General features: G+C 40.6%; 1 protein-coding gene across 3 annotated transcripts in view; it reads left to right on the top strand.

Annotated features, from left to right (window-relative positions):
- Positions 1-11,324: 11,324 nt before the first annotated feature.
- The window catches only part of NIPBL (NIPBL cohesin loading factor), a 134,470-nt gene continuing 123,002 nt past the window's right edge, over positions 11,325-22,792 (top strand). For all 3 annotated transcript variants that reach the window (XM_035100722.2, XM_035100720.2, XM_035100721.2), the window contains exon 1: positions 11,325-11,940. The gene's annotated coding sequence lies outside the window, so the exon portion shown is untranslated. The remainder of the gene's footprint in view (positions 11,941-22,792) is intronic.

The following is a 22,792-nucleotide window of genomic DNA, read 5'->3' as shown; positions in this document are numbered from 1 at the left end:
AGAAAGACATCTTATCCTCCATTACTGAACTTCCTTTACGGCCAGGGAAGGGGGACTTTTAGTGACTTCAGTTCCCATCAGCTCCAGCCAGCATGCTCAGGGATGATGGGAGTTGTAGTTCAGCAATATCTGTTGAGCTGTAAGTTCCCCACCCATATCCTACAATGTCTTATATTGAGAAAACACTGGATGCATTATAGTGCTCAAGAGTCCATTTTGAGGATGAGTAATTACCTAAACCTTTGGGGCTTCACTGGCACTCTAGAACAGAATAGCAATGTAATGTTCTACAGATGTTGTTCTATTTTTACAACTCCCATCAGCCCCAGCCAGCATAGCCAATGGGTCAGGGATGAAAAGAGTTGTAGTACAACAACATATGGAGGACAAAATGTTGGCTACCCCTGTTCTAGAATGTGTTCTAGAATGCTTTGCCACATACTGTATAGGGCTTCTGCAAGCAGGACCCAGCAACAAAACCATGCAGTATGGAGAGCTTCTGTTCATGGTTTCAGCCACTCCATTCCATTCTTCCTTCCAGTTTCCTGCCCCCCCCAACTGTCTTTATTTAGTGTCCAGTGAGCATTCTCAGTCCTCATTGACTTGGGTTTCTTCCTCCATTTTTACGTGTTGGTTTTTTTTGGGGGGGGGTACTACATTAAATTCATTGATTTCTCCATTGATGTCTATAACAGCTATCTTAAGTTCCTTTGAACATTTTCAAATCACTTTTTGGTGTGGAGCAGGAATAATAATAATATTTATACCCCGCCCATCTGGCTGGGTTTCCCCAGCCACTCTGGGCAGCTTCCAACAGGATATTAAAAACACAATAAAAGGTCCAACATTAAAAAAACTTCCCTAAACAGGGCTACCTTCAGATGTCTTCTAAAAGTCAGATAGTTGTTTATTTCCTTGACATCTGATGGGAGGGCGCTCCACAGGGCAGGCGCCACTACCGAGAAGACCCTCTGCCTGGTTCCCTGTAACCTCACTTCTCGCAGTGAGGACTAGTCCTGTCCTATGACAACTTGCAAAGGTTGCAGTACTCTGAAAATGCCACGGCTCGTATTTCTACACCATTTTGCTTTATTTATTAGACATTTCTGCCTCCTCCTCCCCCCAATTGGCATGTATGGCATTATCTCATTTTATCTCCACAACAATTTTGTGTGGTAGGTTAGGGAAAGAGGTCATGACTTACCCAAGGCTATGTGGGGGCTTTGTGACTAAGCAGGGACTTGAATGCGGATCTCACCCACTCTTGCACAACACTTTATCCACTTCAGCCAAGTTTGTTCTTGTATAGTTATCAAGATTATTTGATGAATGCAAATCTCTCTAGAAGGCGGGTGTCACTTCAAAGCTAGCAGAAGTGCTGATATATTTGCAATCAATGTTTCCCATCATAGAACGGGGATTTCCCTAATCAGAAGAAAGGTATAAATATAGCATTGAGCTGGTGAACAATTGCAGCTAAGAATATGAACAATGAACTTAGGTCCCCTGCTTAAAATTTCACCTTGGCCTTAAACTCACTAGGTTACATTAGGCAAACCACCACCTCTTAGCCTCTGCCCTGCATCTGCAATATGGGGATAACTGACCTACTTAGAGAGTTGTTTTAAGGATAGGGTATGAAACAATTCACCCATGGAAGGTGTTTTAATCTACTTTAGTTTGCTATTTTGTATATTCCAAATGGGAATATACTGCTTTTCTATAACTTCTATAACTTTTAAAACCATTTCCCATCTTTAAACTATTTTCCATCATCAGCCTAGATAGCTCAGTTTCTTAGAGCGTGGTGCTGACAACGTCACAGTTGCAGGTTCGATCCTCATATGGGACAGCTGCATATTCCTGCATTGCAGAGGTTGGACTAAATGATCCTCAGGTTTCCTTCCATCTCTATGAATCTAATAAACTTTTATCTTGTTTCATAAACCTATGTAGTCTCAGCTTGCTGTAAGCACTCTCATGCCTGGAAGCCATACCTTGTGCTACCTTGAGAGGCTTCAGGGAGACCCCAGGGGAGAGTTTAGGCTGATTCATAAGGGGTAGCCTGGTATATATACTCTCCCCTTTTATCTGGTAGCAGTGACTTGTTTAAAGTGGAAGAGTGGACTGAGCATAGGGGTACACTCTGTGTTTGCTACGAACACTTTCTCCTCGGACGGCAGAGGACCTAGGGTGGCCCACCACTTCTAATACTCCCTTTCCAATACCCTGCAGGGGATCTTGCAGGAGGCACCATCACAATGGTACGCAATGCGCTCTGGGATCCTTGAGGTGAGCAAAACTTTTTTTACAATTCAATATGTTATGTATCTTCAAGAAGAACAAAACCATGAGTGCTGATAGCATCTTTATCTGTTTGACGTTATAGCTGGGAGCTGCTTTGCTCGGAAGCTGCTCGCTGGTACTGTCTGTCAAACCCACTGCTAGTTTTACTGCCTCAGCTTTCAAAATGCTGTACTTGTCAGTTTTCATATTATGCACATATCACATGGTAAATCAAATGGTTGAAGAAAAACAATCAGTACCAACCCCCCCCTCCCAGATTTTAATGCCAAGCAGTGGTGATTCAGCCAAAGCAAAAGACCTATGAAACATTATAGAATGGTATATAAGCACATGTGGGTTTTTTTTTAAAGCCAGTTTGTCTGTCACTTGCTCTCGCTGCTCATTTGCACCTGTAGATCTCCTTTATCATGACAGTTAAGGATTAAACATTCCAAACAACTCCTACTACCACTGATTATTTTTCATATTGTAATGGCAAGTTAGATACTTCACAAAACAACAAATGATGTGCTCCCTCTTCCATTTCAACCCCCTTTCACAAAACTCTACATTCTCTACCCTTCATGCTCCCCATCCATCACTGTGGTCATTGCTTCAGTTAGAAGTGAGACTGCGGCCACATCATAACGTTTTCATTAGATTGCATCACCTATATACGGACTGTTGGCAATTTAGACTGCACTTACCCATTAATACAATTGAACTTACTTCTGAGTAGGCATGGTTCGGATTGCAGCCTTAATGATGACAGATGCTTGGGCCCTGCTCCAGGTTTTAGGAACCCTGGATGAGCTTCTATTGGTAACCCCCCCTCCCCCTATGGTGGTACTGCCAGACTTCCCCTCTTTCCAAACAAGTAAACAGTCAGGTAGGCTTACCTGTTGGCAGTGATGTAAAGAGCTAGGAGACAAGTGACCACTGATTAGCAGCTTGTAGCTGACACATTTTATCTTCCACAGCACTGTTAGAGATTAAATGTGGCAGCTGCCAGACACCCACCTGAGCTAAGTATCCCTTTAGCTCCCAGGCCATTACAGTGATACGCTGGCAGGTAAGCACACCTGGTGGAATCTCTGCCAAGTGATGGCTGGGGATGGTGACAGACGACCAGGCAAAGCATCAGCTCAGTTATCCCCTGCTGGAGTGTGTGGCTGGTAGCAATTGCCCCCGTATGCTGAACACCAATGCTGGGTTTGTAGATGCTGTTGCTGGCCAAAAAATTTCAGGTTTTTTTTTTAAAAAAAAAGATTCAGCATTTGATTTTTAAAAATACTATTCTAAAAGAGTCAGGATAGTATAGGGCTCAGGAGACCCCCGTTCAAATCCCCCCTCAGCCATGAAGCTCACTAGGTGTCCTTGGCCAGCCACTATTTCTCAGCCTAACCTACCTCGCAGGGTTATTATGAGGATAAAGGGGGGGGCGTGAAAAATCTAATAAATAAAATGGGGGATAAATAAATTAAAAAACTCTGAGGAAAGTTAGATGAAAAAGAATTATTCCATCTGTAATACATGTTAACACCCCCTACATATTTGTAGTTATTTATAATATCCAAAGGGATGTCAAAAAATTTGGAGTTTTCCCCACCCCAGTAGCTGTGGCTGTTCATATGCCATGTGTTCTGCTGAATAAAGTAAAAGGAATTATTACCAAACACCTCTCATCTTTTGTTTATTATAATTAAACTGAAGTCAGTTTTACACAAATACCTGCAGTTTCCCCTTCATTGATTTGAAGTTACAGGTACACGATTCATGGAATATAGCCTAACAGCTCAATCCTCTGTCTTTCTCAGATAAAAAGTCCCAACATGTTCAGTGGGATTGACTGTTAGCCAAGTGTGGCTAATGAGTGGAGCCTGACTTGAGAGTAGACTCCATTTCTTAGTGGTACTTACTTTTGAGTAAACAAGCATGGGATCAGGTTGCACATCTGATATGAATTACTGGGTACGAGACTTTTCACCCTATTTTCTTAATTTACTTTTTACAGAACTGAAACTTAGTTAATGGGAGATATAAAGCACTGTCTGCCTAAAGAATATGTGTCCCAGTGGTGATATTAGACAAAAAGCATGAAAAATGTTTTTCAAAACACTAGAGTGCATAAAGCATTAATGAACATTAATGTCTAGAACTGCATATATTACATGAAAAAGGATGTGTGTGTGTTTAAATTACAAATCACATTCTTTATGTTATGGGTTTTGGGTTTTTTTATTAAAAAATAGCAGTTCTCTTTTTTAAAAAATCACATCATGGAGTGGCATATATTTCTGAATACACAAATTATGGTAATGTTTAAAAGACTATGAGAATCTTTAAAAACTAATAATTTATTTAAAATCTCAAATTAAGTGTGATCTAGCTGTCTGATTCTTGGGTTCTGTATGTTATGGCACAACAGAAGAAACACAGAATCATTTCTCTTCATACTCCTGAGAGAAACTTCATTGGACCGTACCATTAGCCAGATAAAAAAGGAAGATGACTTATTGTTATCCATTAATTTGCAAATTTCTTTTTAAAAAAACGTTATAAATGAATCCGTAACATCATTGTAAAAATGTTAAAGTATACATCTATGAAATAAAATGGTCAAACCTGAGGTAAATATTTGAGGGCAAATACGGACTCTTTCCTAAAAGGAGTTTAGTGGCCTAGTCCGTTGTCTGAGGGGAATAAAAAGGCAAAGGATTTTTTCAAGTCAAACGGCCACTCTGGAAATCTTACAGGGCCTCATAGCTATATCTTAGGAGACTTTATGAGTCCTTCTTAATTATTTTTAGGATATAGCATATTGTAAGGTCTGTTGGGAGTGCCATTTGACATCAATATCACTATCCCCCCCCCAATTCATGCAAGGGTAATTTCCAGATTTTCTTCATGATATAATGAGATAAAAAAGGGAACCATCAAGAGAGACATTTGCTTAAATGTTGTTCACTGCTTTGCGCATTTGTAATTAAAAGGTGGTTTTGAAATGTATTTAATGAGCAAGCATTAGATATTCAGCCCATATGAGATACAAGGATTACCGTATTTTTCCGTGTATAAGACTAGGTTTCCCCCCTAAAAATAATGTCAAAAATTAGGGGGCATCTTATACACAGATACATCTCCTCCCATTTTCTTAAACCTGAGTCCCCAAAAATAGGGAGGGCCATATACATGGGGGTGTCTTATAGATGGAAAAATATGGTACCTTCTGAGTAATTGATGGCAATGAGCAGCTGAGGAGAGAGTAATTTCTAAACACACCTAATATAAAATGAGTAAAACACATAGTTGTGGTTTTTTGTTTTTGTTTTTAAATTGATTAATCACGTGAAATTGGTTCGCGGAAGTCCTATGGGACAGTTGTTCTCTTAAATCCTTACTAAGTTCTAGAGGATTTTAATATTTTGGATTTTTTAAAGGTACTTCTGAGGAGATGTTTGGCTGGATCATATGGGTTTACTTAATGATGGGCCTTTTGTTTATGGGCTTCCAGAATGGCTGCAAACTTTAATAATGCAGTGCTACTATTTGTATGTTGTTTTATTGTATATTTGAATGCTGCTTATTTTTTTATGATATTATGCAATCTAGAAATTTTCTCAGATAAATTTTTTAAAGGTACTAGATGCAGAATAGACTCACTGAAATAAATGGACAAGTTACTGGACTCAATTTATTTCAGTACTGTACATCTACTCTGAGAATGACTAAAACCTCACCATTATTAGCAATTGGTGACTGGGTTTTCATTGTTAAAGGGAAATTGAGAGTAGGTTATAGGCTAAGTATTGTTATTGCATATTAAAACTTTTAAACGTTCTATTTTAGGTATTACTTAAAATATGGATTTGCAGTGCATCATTTTTGTGGAAGAGTAAAGAATCACAAATCTATGACAAGGTAAGGAGGAAGCAAGAAAAGGTAAGAAAAATACAAATGTTTTTCTGTCTGAAACTTCCAATATTCAGCTTCATAGGATGGCCCCAAGTATTATGAGAAAGTGAGAAAAAAATCTATTTCTGCACACTATGCATAATATCATATCTCCTAATAACCCTTCCTTTTTCAAACTAAAAAAAAAACCCAAATGATGTTTTCTTCACAGGGGAATTGCTCCAGCTGCTTGATAATTTCAATTGTCATTTTCCAGTTGCATGAGTTCAGGAGAAGGTGTCGTCCCCCGTCCCGCCCCCGGCATGGAGGGTGGTAAAGTAGGCCCAGGCCCAAGGACATGATAGAGGGGACATAGGTAGCAAATGTGCTCCTACTCTTTCTCATGTGATACTAATTGTGTGGGGAAATTAAATGTCCAAAGAGGGCTATTGTATTCTAAAAACATTACACCATTAAAAATAAGAGAATATGTGAAAAATGCAAAAAAATGAATATTTTTCTGCTCCGCTACATGAATATTTTGACATATCTACACAAAGTAACTATGAAACTATCTTAGATAACACTCAATTCTTATTACTTTAAATTATTCCATTAACCCAAGTATTTCCTAAACTTGCAAAACACTATACAAATGCAAATTAGTCACCTTCAATTCCAGATTATATTCCAATCTAAAAAGCTATTTGTTGATGCATTTGTTCGTGTAAGGCAAGCAACGCAGGTATGCAATGAGTGAAACCTTATTATAAAATACTGGACATGTAGGTTTGTACCAATCAAGTTGTCACTGTAGTAGTTGAAAAGCATTAGAGTAGTATATGGATTAGCTATTCACCATCTAAATAAAAGTTACAGTAAATGTATTTTAACTCGTTAGTCTTTATGGCGCCAGAAAACTCTTTGTTGCACTTAAATTGCTCCATTCATATCCCAAGGTTAGAACAGCATTTTGCTATCCTGTGAAATTGCAAATTCCAGTGGGTTAGCTGTGTTAGTGTATAAAAGTAATTGCAAAAAAGGATCATGTGACACCTTAAAGACTAAAAAATGTATTGTGCTCATGAATGCTGCAGCCTGAGTAAAATACTATTCTTAAAAAATACTATTCTTTGGGCTTCTTGGAAGCTAGGCTTGGTTAACTTGCCCAAGGCTACACTGTGAATTTCAGAGTCAAGTAGGAATTTGAACCCAGATTTTGGTATCCCAACTCAACCCTCTCTAAGTGAGGGTATTACTCATTTTGTACTACTGATACAACTGGTGTAATGTTTCCGACATCTAGTAAATGGTTCAGTAGTTTAGACCAGGGGTCAGCAACCTAAGGCCCATGAGCTGGAAGCGGTCTGCAGAGGTTGTTTGACCGGCCCATGAGCTGCCCCGAACCGAGCTGCCTGCTTGCACGCTGCGATAAACTGGCGCATTGCAGCAAGGTGACCTGCTTCCGCGGCGCCGGAAATCGTGTCTGTGAAGTGCAGACATCAGAAATTGCGTCTGCACAGACACAGTGCCCAAAATCACAGGGGTGTGCGATCCGACCCATGGAGGGATCTCCACAGGACCGATCCGGCCCAGGCAAGATAAACCTTGCTGACCCCAGTTTAGACCACAGCACCACCCACTCGGTGGTTTGAATCCAAGTGACGGGGTGAGCTCTTGTTGCTCTGTCCCAGCTAATGCCAACCTTAGCAGTTCAAGAGTAGATAAATAGGAATCACTGCAGTGGGGTGGTAAAGCAGCGTTTCTGTGCACTCTGGCACTCGTCACAGTGCCCTGCTGTGCCAGAAGTGGTATAGTCATGCTGGCCACATGACCCGGAATGCTGTTTGTAGATGAATGCCAGCTACCTCAGCCTGAAGCGAGATGAGCACTGTACCCCATACTCAAATTTGACTGGACTTAACCGTCCAGGGGTCCTTTACCTTTAGAAGTATCAATTTCAATAGAAAAAAATGTTTATTGAAATTATTATATAAAATTATGAAAAAGGTATAACAGGTCTAGCAGCATTGGTCACTTCTGATGGAAATAATATGCTTAATACATTCAGGAACAACTTTGTAAATAAGCTGTAGCTCTGCAACTCATGATATTTTATATGATGCTCAGGACAGTATTTATGTTGTTCATCCTGCATCTAAACGTTCTGAGTGGTGCTGATTTCTGTATTAATTACAGGGCAGCATGGATATGTTAGTGTCTGTTTCTGGACTCATTTTCAGAATGCAGGTATGCAAATAAGGAAATTTCCTGCTAAGGTTGCCTAGAAATAACTCAAGAGTTTTCTGGGCTTTATGTGCTTTTTCCACAGGAGGGCACAATTTGGCTCTTTACATTTATACTTAGTATCAACAGTCTACATTTTAAAAAGGAAATCCTGACTGCACAAGGCAAAGTGCATCTGAGCAGTTTTTTTTATCTGCCTTATTAAAATATATTAATATTTCAATATCTGAGAAGACCACATTTAACTAAACTTGTTTTATGTTATAGTCTTCAAACTATGTTTTAATGTATAGACCTGATGGAATGAAAACCTGTAGAGGGTGGTACTACTCAGAGGTAGACCCACTGAAATTAATGAATATGACTAAGTTAGGTTTATTTAAGTACCACCCTAAATTTAAATTTAAGAGCACAACTACATGTTTATGACCAAACAAGTATTTAGCTTGTAAATAATTTTTAGATGAAATATATGATTAATTCTTATGCTTTTTTGCAAACTACTTTAAATTGCCCGCAAATACTTTTTACCAACATTTTTCTCAGAATACATCTTATGTGAAGAATTTAAATTCATAACATTTAAACCTATATTTTGTACAAGACAAGAATTTTGGATTTTTTAACAAAAAAAAATCACCATACCATAATTCTTAAACATATAGTAAATTAAGAATTTAATGACACTTATAGTTAATGGAGAAATATGTTACCTCTAAGTTTCTGCACCGAAACAATCTGCTTGTGCGTATACTGCTGCTTTGGTATCTAGGACCTGCTACCTGTAATAATTTGGACACGGGTGGTGCTGTGGTCTAAAAACCACAGAGCCTAGGGCTTGCCAATCAGAAGGTCAGTGGTTCGAATCCCCACGACAGGGTGAGCTGCCATTGCTCGGTCCTAGCTCCTGCCAACCTAGCAGTTCGAAAGCACACCCAAAAGTGCAAGTAGATAAATAGGTACCGCTCCAGCGGGAAGGTAAATAGGGTTCTGTGCGCTGCTCTCGTTTCGCCAAAAGCAGCTTAGTCATGCTGGCCACATGACCCAAGCTGCCTGCGGACAAACGCCGGCTCCCTCGGCCAGTAAAGTGAGATGAGCACTGCAACCCCAGAGTCGTCCGCGACTGGACTTAACGGTCAGGGGTCCCTTTACCTGTAATAATACTTGAAAACATATACATTTTAAAAAAGTTAGTGTCTCTTCTCTACAAACTGTGCAATTATTTTTCAGGATAAATTATACCTAACACGTTTTGGTCACTACCTGGCAAATATGTCTAATTTTGTCTTTACTTAATCTCTTTGAAACAAATGAAAATGAATTTTCATTGCTTTGACTTGAATATCCAATATGATCCTACACATATTTAGTCAGGAAGTCCTACTGTGTTCAGTGGGAATCATTCCCAGGTAAGTGTGTATGGCATTAGTCATGACTAACTGTAGCAGGATTCTAGGTCTTTAAATCTGGAGTATATGTATATTTATTTCCTCATATTCAAAGACTTACAACCCAGAATGTTACAAGTAGCTAAAATCATATATTCCTATAACACAATATGCATCTTTTGAAACAGGGCAATAGTGCCTAATTTCTGGCAGAGGCTGGCCCTGGATTACTGCATTCAAACAACTACAGTACATGAGGTTGAGCTCTGGGCATTATGGAGAACTGACTCAAGTAGGAATACAGCGTTTAAACATTAGCAACTTGATTATATTTTGGGGGTTTGCTACATTATTCTAGAGCTCCAAAGCATTGAATAAAAAAACAAGCATTTAAGCCAATTTATATGAATTCCACTTCGTTCCTATTCCATGATCTCACAAACTAAAACAATTTACCTGAAGAGAAAATAGATAGGCTTTCAAGTTCGTCAATGTCCCCTTTCTTCAAAGGCTGCTTTCCCAACCCATTATTACACTATTTGCAAGAGCTCGGTCAACAACCACCTCAATTTTCCAGCGAAGAAGCCTTCATTTCAATATCACAGATTCCCCCCTCAACGCTATTTCAGAAAACACGGTTTTGGAAAAGCATGCCCATCTGGAAATCAGTAAAACCAGAATTTTCAACCGTGAGAACTTCAAATCCGACGATATGGCGATCAGGATCAACACCTTATAAAAGCACACATGCAAGCACGAACGAGAAATTTAATAAAAGAAAACCAGGCGTAAGCGGAAACAAGCTTCCAATATTCCCATCTGGATATGAAAGAATGCAGCAGGTATTCCCCCCCCCCCTTCTGAATTTCCACTCATCCTCTTCCTTGGGAGATCTTCGTATTTTTAATCCTCTTCATGTGGCTTTTATCATTTTTAAAAGATAGAAAAATGGACAATTTATTTTGCTGAAGTATTTCAGTCGTGTGCCTCATCTTGACAGTTCGTAGATCTTCTCCTCGTAACATCAGGCCTTTATTTGCAAACTCCAGCCTTCCGTATATAAATGCAGCAAAAGAGAGGAGTGGGGTAAAGAAAAACTGATAAAAAAAGAAAAGAAAAGCACCCATATACGCAACTCGGAGCTGCCATCAGCTGTCTGCGCGGCGACGCAGACTGAAGAGCCTCCCCAGCTAGTGCATGGATGGATCTCTCGGCTTAGGGAGGCAGGAAAGGAGTGAGCAAGCGAAACAGAAGCAGCAACAGAAGAAGGAGAGAGAGAGAAAAAGGGGAGGTTGTTGGTGTTTGGCGCCGGTGGAGGGAGTCATTCCTACAGCTGCACTTCCGGTCGGCATTTTGTTCTGAGAGGGAGCGAGACCGACGCTCAAATTCACGCAGGCTCCTTTTTCCCTCTCTCTCCTCCCTCCCCATCTCCTCCCTCCCCGGTACCGACTCACCGTGGCCTAAGCAGTCCCCTCCCTGCCCCGCCCCACCCGCCCGCGTACACAGAGGAGGCGGAGAGGCGGCGGCGGTGGTGACGGCGGCGGAAGAGAAGGAACAAGCCGCGGCAGAGGAGATTCCCCCTCCTCCCTGCCTCCCTCCCTCCCGCTCGCTCGCTCGCTCCTCTCCTCCCTCCCCTCCCGGGGTTGGTCGGTCGGTCGGTCGTTCGGTGCGTGAGGTGTTTATCGAATCCGGCTCGGCCCCGGCCCGTGTGGATTTTGGCGGCGTGAATCGGGCTTGGTGGGAGGACGACGGCAAGGAGGGGAAGGAAGAAGAAGAAGAGGAGGAGGAGGAAGAAGAAGAAGAAGAAGAGGACGGCGGCGGCGGCGGCAGCGGGGAGGACGGCAAAGACGACGACGGCGGCGACTTAAGGGATTCGCTTCGGCCGCTCCCGCCCGTCCCCGGCTCTACATGTTCGCTGCACTGAGGAGGAGACGGAAGAGGAGCCAGCCCCCCTCCCGGCCCGGATTATTGTTGTTATATTATCTCCCCTCCTCCTCCTCTCGCTCCGCGGCGGCCCAGCGGCGGATCCTCTGAGGAGGGAGGGGGGCGGATTTTTCTCCTTCCTCCTTCCCCCCCCCCCGCCACCGCTTGGCTTTCGGTTGGCTTCAGACGGTGTTTTGCTCAGGTAAAAGCCCCCCCCTTCAGGTTTCTCCTCTTCCTCCTCCGCGAAAGGGAAGCCGCGAGCTGGGCCTCCTCTTAGGCGAGGCGGCCCAGTCAGGGGAATTAGCCTTTTCGGCCGGTGTGGGAAAAAGGAGAGGAGTGGGGCGGCGGGGGTGAGGGGAAGAGAAGTAATGAGTGTCAGCCGAGGGGTGGGGGGTGTTTTCACGTTTCTCCCCGCCTCCGCCTCCTCCCGGGGTTTGGCGGAGGAGAGAATGGTTTCTGCCGAGCTGCTGGAGGAGCCCAAGCCCGGAGGAGGGCGCAGGCCCAGCGGCCAGCGCATTCACTCCAGCTCGGGGATTAGAGAGGCGAGGTGGCTCCTGTGTGACAGGCCTCGGCGCCCGAGAGCAAGAGCGGGGAGGAGGAAACAATACAGTTGGAGCAGCGGCCGGGGCACCGAACCTGTGCCATATTTACAACTTCACACCGGCGGGCTGAGCTGAGGGAGGAAGGAGGGGAAAGAAAAGGTCTCAGCCAAATCGCGCGGGGTGGCGGAGAGAGAGAGAGACGGGCGCTCCCACGCGCTCCCTGTGTATGTTCGGCAGCAACTATGTTTCCTTCGAAGCTTCCTTGCTCAATCCCGACGGTTCATATAGTTGGTGTGTACACGGTAAATTTGTTTGGCTGGAGAGGTGATTAATTGTTGCTGGCTCTGTGCATATCCCTTCGAATGCGTGCACTACTACTACTACTACTGCGTTGATAAAATAAAGGTAGCCCTTTCTGGATGACTGACAGAACGCAAACACCTGCACAACTCACAAAGTACACTGGCTGCAGCGTATGCCACCTTTATTTCCCTTTTTTCCATCTCACTTTCCATAAAAAGATAAATAGTTAGCTGTTGTTGCTCCACGGGAACTAAAACGTTGATACTTTGCAACGACGGATGCCTAAACATCTATGTGGTTGGTTGCCACTGTAAAGGCCAAAAACCTTAATTTGGAATCTCAAAAATTGTAGTTAAGCCTGCAGTCCTAAAACATATACAGTATCTTGAAGTAAGTGCTACTGAAGTCGATGCTGCATACTTCTGAGTAAACATGTTTACGATTGGGCTGAGAAATGGGTCAAAATTGTGCAGAATTAGACTGAAGTTTTAATATTTTTAAAACGAAAGTACTGTAGATCAATTTCAAATCCATAGGTATTGATTATGTCTATGCTGTTTGTGTAACTGGGTGATGCCTCTGTCACTTATCTGAAAGTTTGTTAAGCCTCCTAACATTAAATGATAGTATATATAGCATTTTAAATGATACATTTAGCATATTTTGGAAATTATAGATTTATAAATGTTGTTTTAATTGAATGGAATTGATCTGCATAGCTATGAAGAACTGCATTTCATCTGGTTGTGATAGCTATTTTTATATTGCTAGTTGCCAAATGCTGTTTTCCAATGATGGTTGGAGCATACCGGTAGCAACATTTCACAGTGCTAGCTTTCATGATGTTGTAAGTGTACTTGTATTGGAAGCTAGCTATTATTTAGTGCTTCTCATAAGTAAAGTAACTTTTGTTGTTGTTCATAGAGTACTATTGTGCATTTATGGCTCCTCATACATGTTAATATAGTGACGTTAATATAGCTGTCACACAGAAGGCGTGTTTTTAATGCTGTGAATCTGTGTAGTAGTCAGCAATGTGTCCATGATTTGTATTGGTCAGGCAGCAGTTTGAATTTTAAAAAGCTTGAAGATCCTGCTGAGCCCCAAACCTGGCCTCCCTCCCTCCCACTAATCTGCCATTCCTGTCTTTGTGCTGCCTGGGCCTGTTAGACACTGTTTGCAACAGGGCCTCAGGCCTATATATGCACGGGAGAGGAACCATTTTCAGTTTGAAAAAGCAGCTTTTATTTCTGAACTTTATGAATTGCCGAGCGAGACATGTTGTTTCTAATTGTGCCTGTGTGTGTAACTGAATCTTTGTTTTCCCTAAGCTGTGGTGTATGTAGAGGCATAGGTCTATTTTACAGGAAAGAAAGGGCTGTATGGAAAATAGTTGTACTTGAGTGTTTTTCATCATCAGAAAGCGACACTAGATCTGATAATTCTTTTGTCACTTAAGTTACACACAGTATGATTTTGCTTAATTTGCGAGATGTTTCTGATCACATTTTGTATAATTCCAGCAAGTTATTTATTTTAGTTCTAGATTTAATTATGAACTAATTTCCTATAGCCACACATTCTCCTGCTGTTGTCTTTCACTTTATTCAAAGATTTTGTGTATTTTGAAGTTGATCATGTAATATATGGAATATGAAAAATTCAGGATCTTAAATCTGAAGACTTTTTCTACATGTATGCCTATGATTTGTATTATTTGACCATATTTTTATTTTTATTTATATGAGATTACAGTCTCCAGCTTTTTTTTAAAAAAAATACCAAGCAGTGGACAGAAAACTTAAAATAGTATCTAGAAATATTGAACAATTATTTCTTCGTTGAAATTCTTGGTTAAAGATGTGTGCCTTAGCTAATAAGGAAATCTTGCTTCCTAAAGATTTATATATGATGTACACTTTCCATTTTTTTAGTTCTTTAATAGTTTTTTATGAAAGAAGTTCATAAAATAAAATTAGTGCTAAAACACTGTACTTTGTTTTAACAAAGTATAACAAACATCTAATTTTGCAAATCAATAAAATCTTAAATTGAAACTGATTCAGTTCTGTTAAAATTAATGGAAATGAGATGGTTCATATACTGGGTTGTGACTAGGATTTTACTTGTGTAAGCCTTATATTTTATCCAAAAGACACTACTCCGCCCCACCCCGCCCCCAATTTCTCTAAGCATTTGGGAATGGTGAATGTGTTTTTGAAAACTGCACATATAGGGATGCATTTAAAAGATATGTAAAACTTTAAATTGTGTCACAGGTAACTGCATTTTAGGAGAGTATTGCATATATTCTATTTTTAATAGTTTTAATTTAAGAAAAAAGTTATCAAATTAGTTTAAACCTTTATTCTAACATTGGAGCTACACATTCTGGCACTACCATGTGCCCACACACTTTTGCTCCCCATTTACTTTGTTGAAATGACATACATTCTAACTGCATGGATTAAGTGTGGAATCAATGCCATATATGCACTCAATCTAGGTCAAGGACAATGCCCCTTTATTGTATCTGGTGCCCAGGACAATGCACTTCTAATCCTAAATGGCCAATAAGATGTGCCCATTCACATATTGTATACTTTAGACATATGATGAAACTACAGTAGTTAATGCTGAGTAGGGTGAAGAATTTACTGTGAATGAAATTATTTCATTAACCTACATTGGCATTTTTAGAGATAAGTAATTTAGTGTTATACAGTACTGTACTATGCAGTATAGAAGTCTGACTGAACTTAAGTATGCAAGTTAGTGATTCTTTGAAATGCTTCTTAAGCATTGGTTCTGAACAATTCTGCTTAGAAATAGGTTCCATTGGAACTGGTGTGGCTTGCTTCCATGTCAGAATTGGAGTTTTCCATTGTAAGGCATCTGTGGACAGGGCTGGGAAAATCGCATGGGTTGCTCTTTCATTATCTGAAAGTCTTCTGCTAGACTAGAGGAAGAGGGGAGGTGATCTTTGCCCATTTCCCATCCACCCACCCCACCACCCACCATCACTGCATTTTTCCAGGGAGTCTCCTCACCCTCCAGAACAGATTTTTTGAAGGTACAGATGACTGCAGGGGGAATTACAATAGCAAAAATAATCTTACCCTCTTTTGCCTTCAAAAGCATCCAGTTAGCATAATTCCATTCTGTTGTAAGTTTGCATGAGCTTAGGAACTTTTTAGCCCTGCTGAAAGCTTGGGGCTTAAATTTGCATTGGCTGCTAAATATTGCTGAAGTTTGGGAATAATAATAATTTTTCAAATAAGTTGAGTGTGGTAGTTTTCTTCATATCATTCTTGGTTTTAGATCTTCCAGACTTACTATTTTGTTTTTCCCAGATGTAACGGTAACTATTGAAAAATTAGGCATTTAACCAGGCTTCAGAATGACACAATTTGCTAGTGCAGTACTCAACAAAAATTTTACTAGTCTGTCTGCCACTGTCTGCCTGAAAGCAAAATGAAGAAACTTAACTTCTGGTTTACAGAGCACCCCTGCCTGATCACCTTCTAGAATTTATTTTACTTATTTATAAAAAATATTGATGAGTTGCCTTTTGGTCAAAAACAGCTCACAAGGCAGGTTATAGTTTATTTACTTTTAAATAGCTTCTAATTATTAGCTTTAGTAATTAATGGAAAGTTCATAACCATTTTATAACCCTCCAGAACAGATTTTTTGAAGGTACAGATGACTGCAGGAGGAATTAGCAAAAATAATCTCACCCTCTTTTGTAATTAATGGAAAGTTCATAGCCATTTTATAACGGTGCTTTAAATCTTGGGTTTTATATCTATATATCCTTATTCAGCCTTACTTTTGAATGACTGTTGACATCACTGTCATCTAGCATTGGAGCCAGTAAATGAAAAAAAGAGCTAGGGCTAGGCTATGGAGGATGCGGTCACTGCTCTATCATAGGAGGGGGGTAGTATGCCACTCAGGACTTCTCCTTAGGCAGCTTCAGCAGGCTAGTGGAAAACTATGCAGATGGTATAAATACTTTTTGGGGCATGGGATGTTTGGGAATATGAGTTATAGACCAACAGTTTGCAAGCCTGGCCTCCTGGAGTGGGTAGTACCGGTAGCTGTCCCTTGAGGAGCATCTGAACTGTATGTGCAGTTGGCCAAGCACTACTGCTGGCTCTGCATGCAGCCCTAAATTAAATACAGTATTCTCATTTGAGGCTGTGTGCACTTTTTTACCTTTTCCTCAAGGGTTTACAGCTCTTTAGAGGAGGTGAAAAGTAGGAAGAGCCATACTTTCAACTTAAAATGGCAGCAACTTTTCCAAGCCCCCTGCTGTGTCTTCTTTTTTGCTCTCTCTTCCATCTGGTTCTGAGCCAGAACACCCATAAGCTAAAATCCATGATAGCACCATACTGTGTTGTGGTTTATCTGTAGGAAACACAGCAGGTGCCTGCCTTTCTATACCAGAATGGCAGCAAAGTTGAAAATAGTGGCCTTACCTGGCTTATTAAATGCCTTCTGGGCTTGACTGATGGCATGGTTAACTTGTGAAAACCTACCTCTTTAGCATAACACCTTGGACACGCAGCAGAGTCTTGAGGCAGCAGTACAGTGGTACCTCGGGTTAGAGGCGGTTCAGGTTACAGACGCTTCAGGTTACAGACTCCGTTAACCCAGAAATAGTACCTCGGGTTAAGAACTTTGCTTCAGGATGAGAACAGAAATTGTGCGGCGGTGGCAGCGGGAGGCCCCATTAGCTAAAGTGGTACCTCAAGTTAAGAACATTTTCAGGTTAAGAACGGACCTCTGGAATGAATTAAGTTCTTAACCTGAGGCACCACTGTACAGTGGAATCTCAGTTTACAACTACCTCTGTTTATGAACGCCTCCGTTTACGAACGCCGCGGACCTGGAAGTATTTACATCCGGGTTCAGCGACGTTGGATGCGCAGATCGCTTCTGTGCAGCTCACGCATGCGCAGAAGCGATCTGCGCAGCGCGCACATGCGCAGAAGCAGTCTAATGGCGCTTCGCGCAGACGCAAAAGCATGCCTTCGGGGTGCAAATGCCTCCGTGGGACAGATTGCGTTCGTAAATCGAGGTTCCACTGTATTGTGTTTACTATGTCCACAAGGTAAAAGCACAACAATATTCAGTGAGTTTTCAACTTGGCATTGTTAGTGGGTGGGGAGGGAGATTGGGACTGAGCAGAACAGTAGAATCTTAATAAAATTCTTAAAAAGAGGGAAATGCTGAAGCCCTTCCCATGGCCATCTACAACATGTGTGGAGTGAAGGAGAAGCAGTACTAGGTAGCAGCAGGTATTGGATTAGTGCATGCTTCTCATTACTGAGACATGCTTCAGTCAAGAACACTATTCAGCTATTCACTGTGGGGAGCCTCTGAAAATGCTGCCATGTAGTAGTGCTTGAAATATGAGCAGTGCCTGAAAACACCCCACAATGGGGGAGATTCAAGTGATCAGCTTTGACCCATTAGTTGAACCTTGGGGGGGGGGAAGGTTTAGCTACTCTTTGGTTTGACCCATATTTTCTAATGTTCTAGTTTAGTTCCAGTTCAGTATCAGTTTTTGCACTCTACCAAGACTAGCTTTAAATAATAATTAAGTAATGTGTTGTAGTACTTTAAACTAGCTCAAAAACATTTCATGCAGATTAATGTTATCTACTCTTATGCTTACAATGCAACTTTTATGCAATACTGAATAACTTCATTTTAAAACAAAAACACATCCAGTGGGCCTTATGAACCACTCCCTCCAATTTCCACTGCAGTCCTTGGATCATTCAATCAATTGATAGTAAGGGGTACCTCTCAAGCTATCAATAGATAGTAAGGGGTACCTCTCAAGCTAAGTTCTAGCTTGTTGGATGGAAAAACTGGAATACTTTCTGTGCCCAGAATTGCTTATGTATGTGAATAGTTTCTTTTGTTTTCAGGTGTTTGTGTGCATTATTATTTTATTGTTATTATTTATTAAATGTGTATGCCAACCCTCATCCATAGATTTCAGGGTGCTTCGCAACATAAAGTTACAATATTGAAACCACAAAATGCATAGGAAAATTTGAAAGGGCATCGGATGTCAATCAGCCAAAGGCCTGGTTGAAGAGGAATGTTTTCCTCCTTGGTAGCTAAAGATATATAATGAAGACACCAGCTGAATCTCCCTGCAGAAAGTATTCCACAAACAGGGAGCCACTGCAGAAAAGGCCTATTCTTTTGTGGCCACCCTCAAGAGGCACACAAAGAAGGGACTCAGAGGATGTTCTCAGTATTCGAAACTCCCAATGTTCTAGGCGCATTTTGCGACAGGAAATTTATTAGTGCAAGCAGTTTCTCAGCTCTGGGCACAATACTGCTCCTAAGATTTCAGATTAAAACTGCAGAGTGCTCCTCCATTTAAAACTGCCTCCCTACTTCCAGCTACTCTCTGAAAATTGGAGAAGAGACCCTCTTAAGAATATTAGGGGGGTGGGAGGGGGAAGGACTAGACCATGTGAAAAATGAACATAATATTTTAGCTAAGGTTCATTCATTTTCAACTTTGTACATTATTTAAAAAGTGTGCATTCCGTTGTTGTACCCTAACCTATGGCCTGTTTTAACATTGGTTTTGTATTATGTCTGAACCCCCCATTTTTAACAACAACAACAATAATAATTTATTTATACCCTGCCCATCTGGCCGGGTTCACCCAGCCACTAGCATACCCCAGCTAGAAAGGCACAGAACAAGAGTGCTTGCATGGCCAAGTGGTGCTTTCTGGTTCTGTTCCAGATAAGTCCTTGTCCTGTTGCGGCCTTTTCATGTTGTGAACGGGCCGCCGGAATGGATCCCGTTCGCAACATGAGGTACCACTGTACTGTCCTTTCTTACCATACATATACAGTGGTACCTCTACTTACGAATGTTTCTACTTCCGAACGGAGCTCCGTCCGCCATCTTGGATGCGGTTTAGGTAGGAATTTTTCTACTTGTGAATTTTTAGATAGGGTTGCTTCGACTTACGATTTTTTTCTCCCAATGCATTCCTATGGGATTCGATTTACAATTTTTTTTGACTCACGAATGTGCGTTCGGAGCGCATTAAATTCGTAAGTAGAGGTACCACTGTATGTGCATGCACACATATGAGAAGAATGTGCTGGCAGGAATCCTTCCAAGATGATGGGCTATCATTCAACTAGCATGCTAGCAGAACCCGCCTGTCAATAATCTGATGTAAAAATAATCCCACCTGTCAAAATTGTGGGGACAGATTACAGTAACGTGTTGGACTTCTGAAACAATTACAAGAGATGTTTATTGCCTTCATGTTTTGCATGTGGGCTTCCCAGCAGCATTGCGGTTGGCCACCATGGGAAATAGGATGCGGGACTAGACAGATTTTTGTCTGAGCAGGATTCTTATGAAGTCACGGATATGAATAGTAAAATTATTCACTGCAAAGTAAACTCTATGGAATTGCTTCAGACTTGGTATGTTCCATGCAAAGAACACCATAGTGACCTAGATCTAGCACAGAGGCAAAATGTGGTGAGACAGTTTTTCAGGTATGCATAAGTTTTTGAACTCTTGTGTTGGAGGCAAGTTAGCTATTGCCTCTCAAGGTACTTAAAATACTACTACAATTTTTCACTCAGAAAAAATGTTCTCTTCTTGCATAGGTACAGAAGAAGCTATGTGGTTCTGAATCTACTTAATCAATGGCCAAGACAGATCACTTTATCTATGTTATTCTATACTGTTAACCATTTTAACTTTTCTTTGCACCTCCCACTTTAACTACCGTGTTTCTCATATTATAAGACATGTCTTATATTTATTTTTTCCTCCAAAAAACACACTGTGGCTTATTTTCAAGGGATGTCTTATTTTTTTCCTCCTCCTCCTGGCGCGGCCGGCATTGCTGCTGCGCCTATCACTATGTCTTATTTTCGGGGTATGGCTTATATTCCTTGAATGCTTAAAAATCCTGCTATGGCTTATTTTATGGGTATGTCTTAAAATATGAGAAACAGGGTAAATATTTCCACAAGGATAAATGTCAATACAAGAACACATTAGAGAATCATGATGTGGTGTTTAAAAATGGGTTGCTAAATAGTCAACTCCTTAGCCCCCACCCCCCCTCCAACTGCACTGATTTTATCAGCAGTGGCAAAAATATTAAAGTAGAGGCAGCAATGGATTGCAAAAACTTTCCAGACAGCCCATCATTCTGAGGGGGCAAATCATCCCCTTCCTGGTCATCAGACTGATCACTTGAAAAGCAGGGAGGGGCATTAACCCATCCAGCTGATCTGCATGTATTTGAGGAGGGGAGACTGTGCTTATGGGGCTTATGCTACATGCACCACTAGCTGCAAATGTGTATTGGCTGAGGGTGATTATGACCCTAGAGCCAAAAAGTTTAGCTACCCCTGTTCTAAAATATCTGTTATGATCCCTGTGAACCTTTTGAAGTGAATTTTTAATTTACTAGGATACTCTTTATGAATATAATTTTCTGCAGAAAGTGAGCATGCATATAAATAAATACCCTCCTGCAACAGCTGTTAAGTAAGTAAGTAAGTAAGTAGACAGGCTTATGTCTACTTATAACTTATACTATAGTTAAACTGGTATGTCTTTTTGTTGCACTTCTTTCTAAGGTATCCAAGAACTGCTCTAGTTTATTTTGTCTTCCTTTGATACAGTAGTGTTTTTTTGTTACCAGCCTTTTTGTTACCAGCCTCTTCTGTGCCTTCAGCTGTAATTAAAGTAGGAAATGTGCACTATAAGAATTGTGGAATTCTTTTCAGAAACTGGTATAGCCAGATTAAAACTTTAGCTGTATGGAACATCAGATTGCATGTGCATTAATGAACATGGTAGATGCATCAAGATACTTACTGCATGGTTTCATGCATGGTTTTTTCAATCTCAAATCTTGTTAGGGGTCATACAATTTGAGAGAAATAGAACTTTTATTTATATTGACATTTTTGAGATTTTTACAGAGTTTTGAAATGTTCTTGGCAGTCCCATGAAGTTGATGGGTACTCTTATTTCATTTATGGGAACAACTTTCTGAGAATTACCAAAGGCCAGCAAGGTCCATTGCCTGTAGGTCCTGGGTTGTACTACAGGCTTTTGTTACTATCACATGTTTGAGTTTCTGTACAACTGTGACATCTGGAAACAGTTTTCTTACTAAAAATATCTTAAATCAAAGGTGCAATTCTTTGCATTCTAATATAAGAAAGTAGATGAAAAAATGTTGAATTTGTGTTTACTTAGATTACAATAAGGTGAATGTTTCCAGGCATGATTTTCTGATCATTACATGGGCCCTAGTTGCTATATATAACAACCCTGAATGGGGTTAAATGTCTGCCTTCATTTTATAAAAGGCATATATCTTACAGAGAAGATATATATTCACTATTACTGGGGGAGAAAGTGTTAACTCTATATTTCCCTAAATGTTATATTGAAAATCTACTTGACATCCATTACTTTTAAAAATCTTGCTGGCTGCAACTTGGTAGACACCTCCTTCAGTAAATGTTGAGGTGAATTCTTCTGCAATTAAACATATGCTTCTGCAAGGACAGGTGTAAATCTTACACCAGTCCCATCTTGCAAAACATACATAACAGATTTTTATTACAGGATATCAAGGGCACATGCTCCTGTGTATATGTTGAAGTTAGAGGATGGCATGCATATGAAGGATTTTTGCTTTGTGTAGAAATATATTAAAGGAATTACATGAACACATAATAAGAGATTTATGAGTTTAGTCTTCATGATTTTTAGATTCAGGGTTCATTTTTAATCACAAGCTGCAGTATGGACTTGCTCTATTTTATTGTACACACCCATTTTTTCTCTAAAATAATGAGATACAAAGGAGGGCAGAATCCTCTAGTTATATACAATAATTATATACAATATATCACTTTTATCAGGGAAAGCATAATATGTGTACAGTGGATATACAGTTTTCCACACTGAAGAAGGGGCAAATCATACATTGCATATTGCCTCATAAACCATAAAAATAGGACCAAGCCTTCTTTTTCAGGCCTGGTCCTGGCTTTTGCAGGGATGGGAGTGGGAGCATCAGAAGTACATTTTGTGAGTGTGTGGGGGAAGCTGACAGAGCTATGAGGCATCCAGTTCATAAACATTTTCAGTCTCACCTCTGGGGA

Source organism: Zootoca vivipara, chromosome 11 (assembly GCF_963506605.1).
Source record: "Zootoca vivipara chromosome 11, rZooViv1.1, whole genome shotgun sequence".
Lineage (NCBI taxonomy): Eukaryota > Metazoa > Chordata > Lepidosauria > Squamata > Lacertidae > Zootoca > Zootoca vivipara.
The sequence above is the reverse complement of the archived record's forward strand: the minus strand, read 5'-3'. Positions and strand labels throughout refer to the sequence as shown.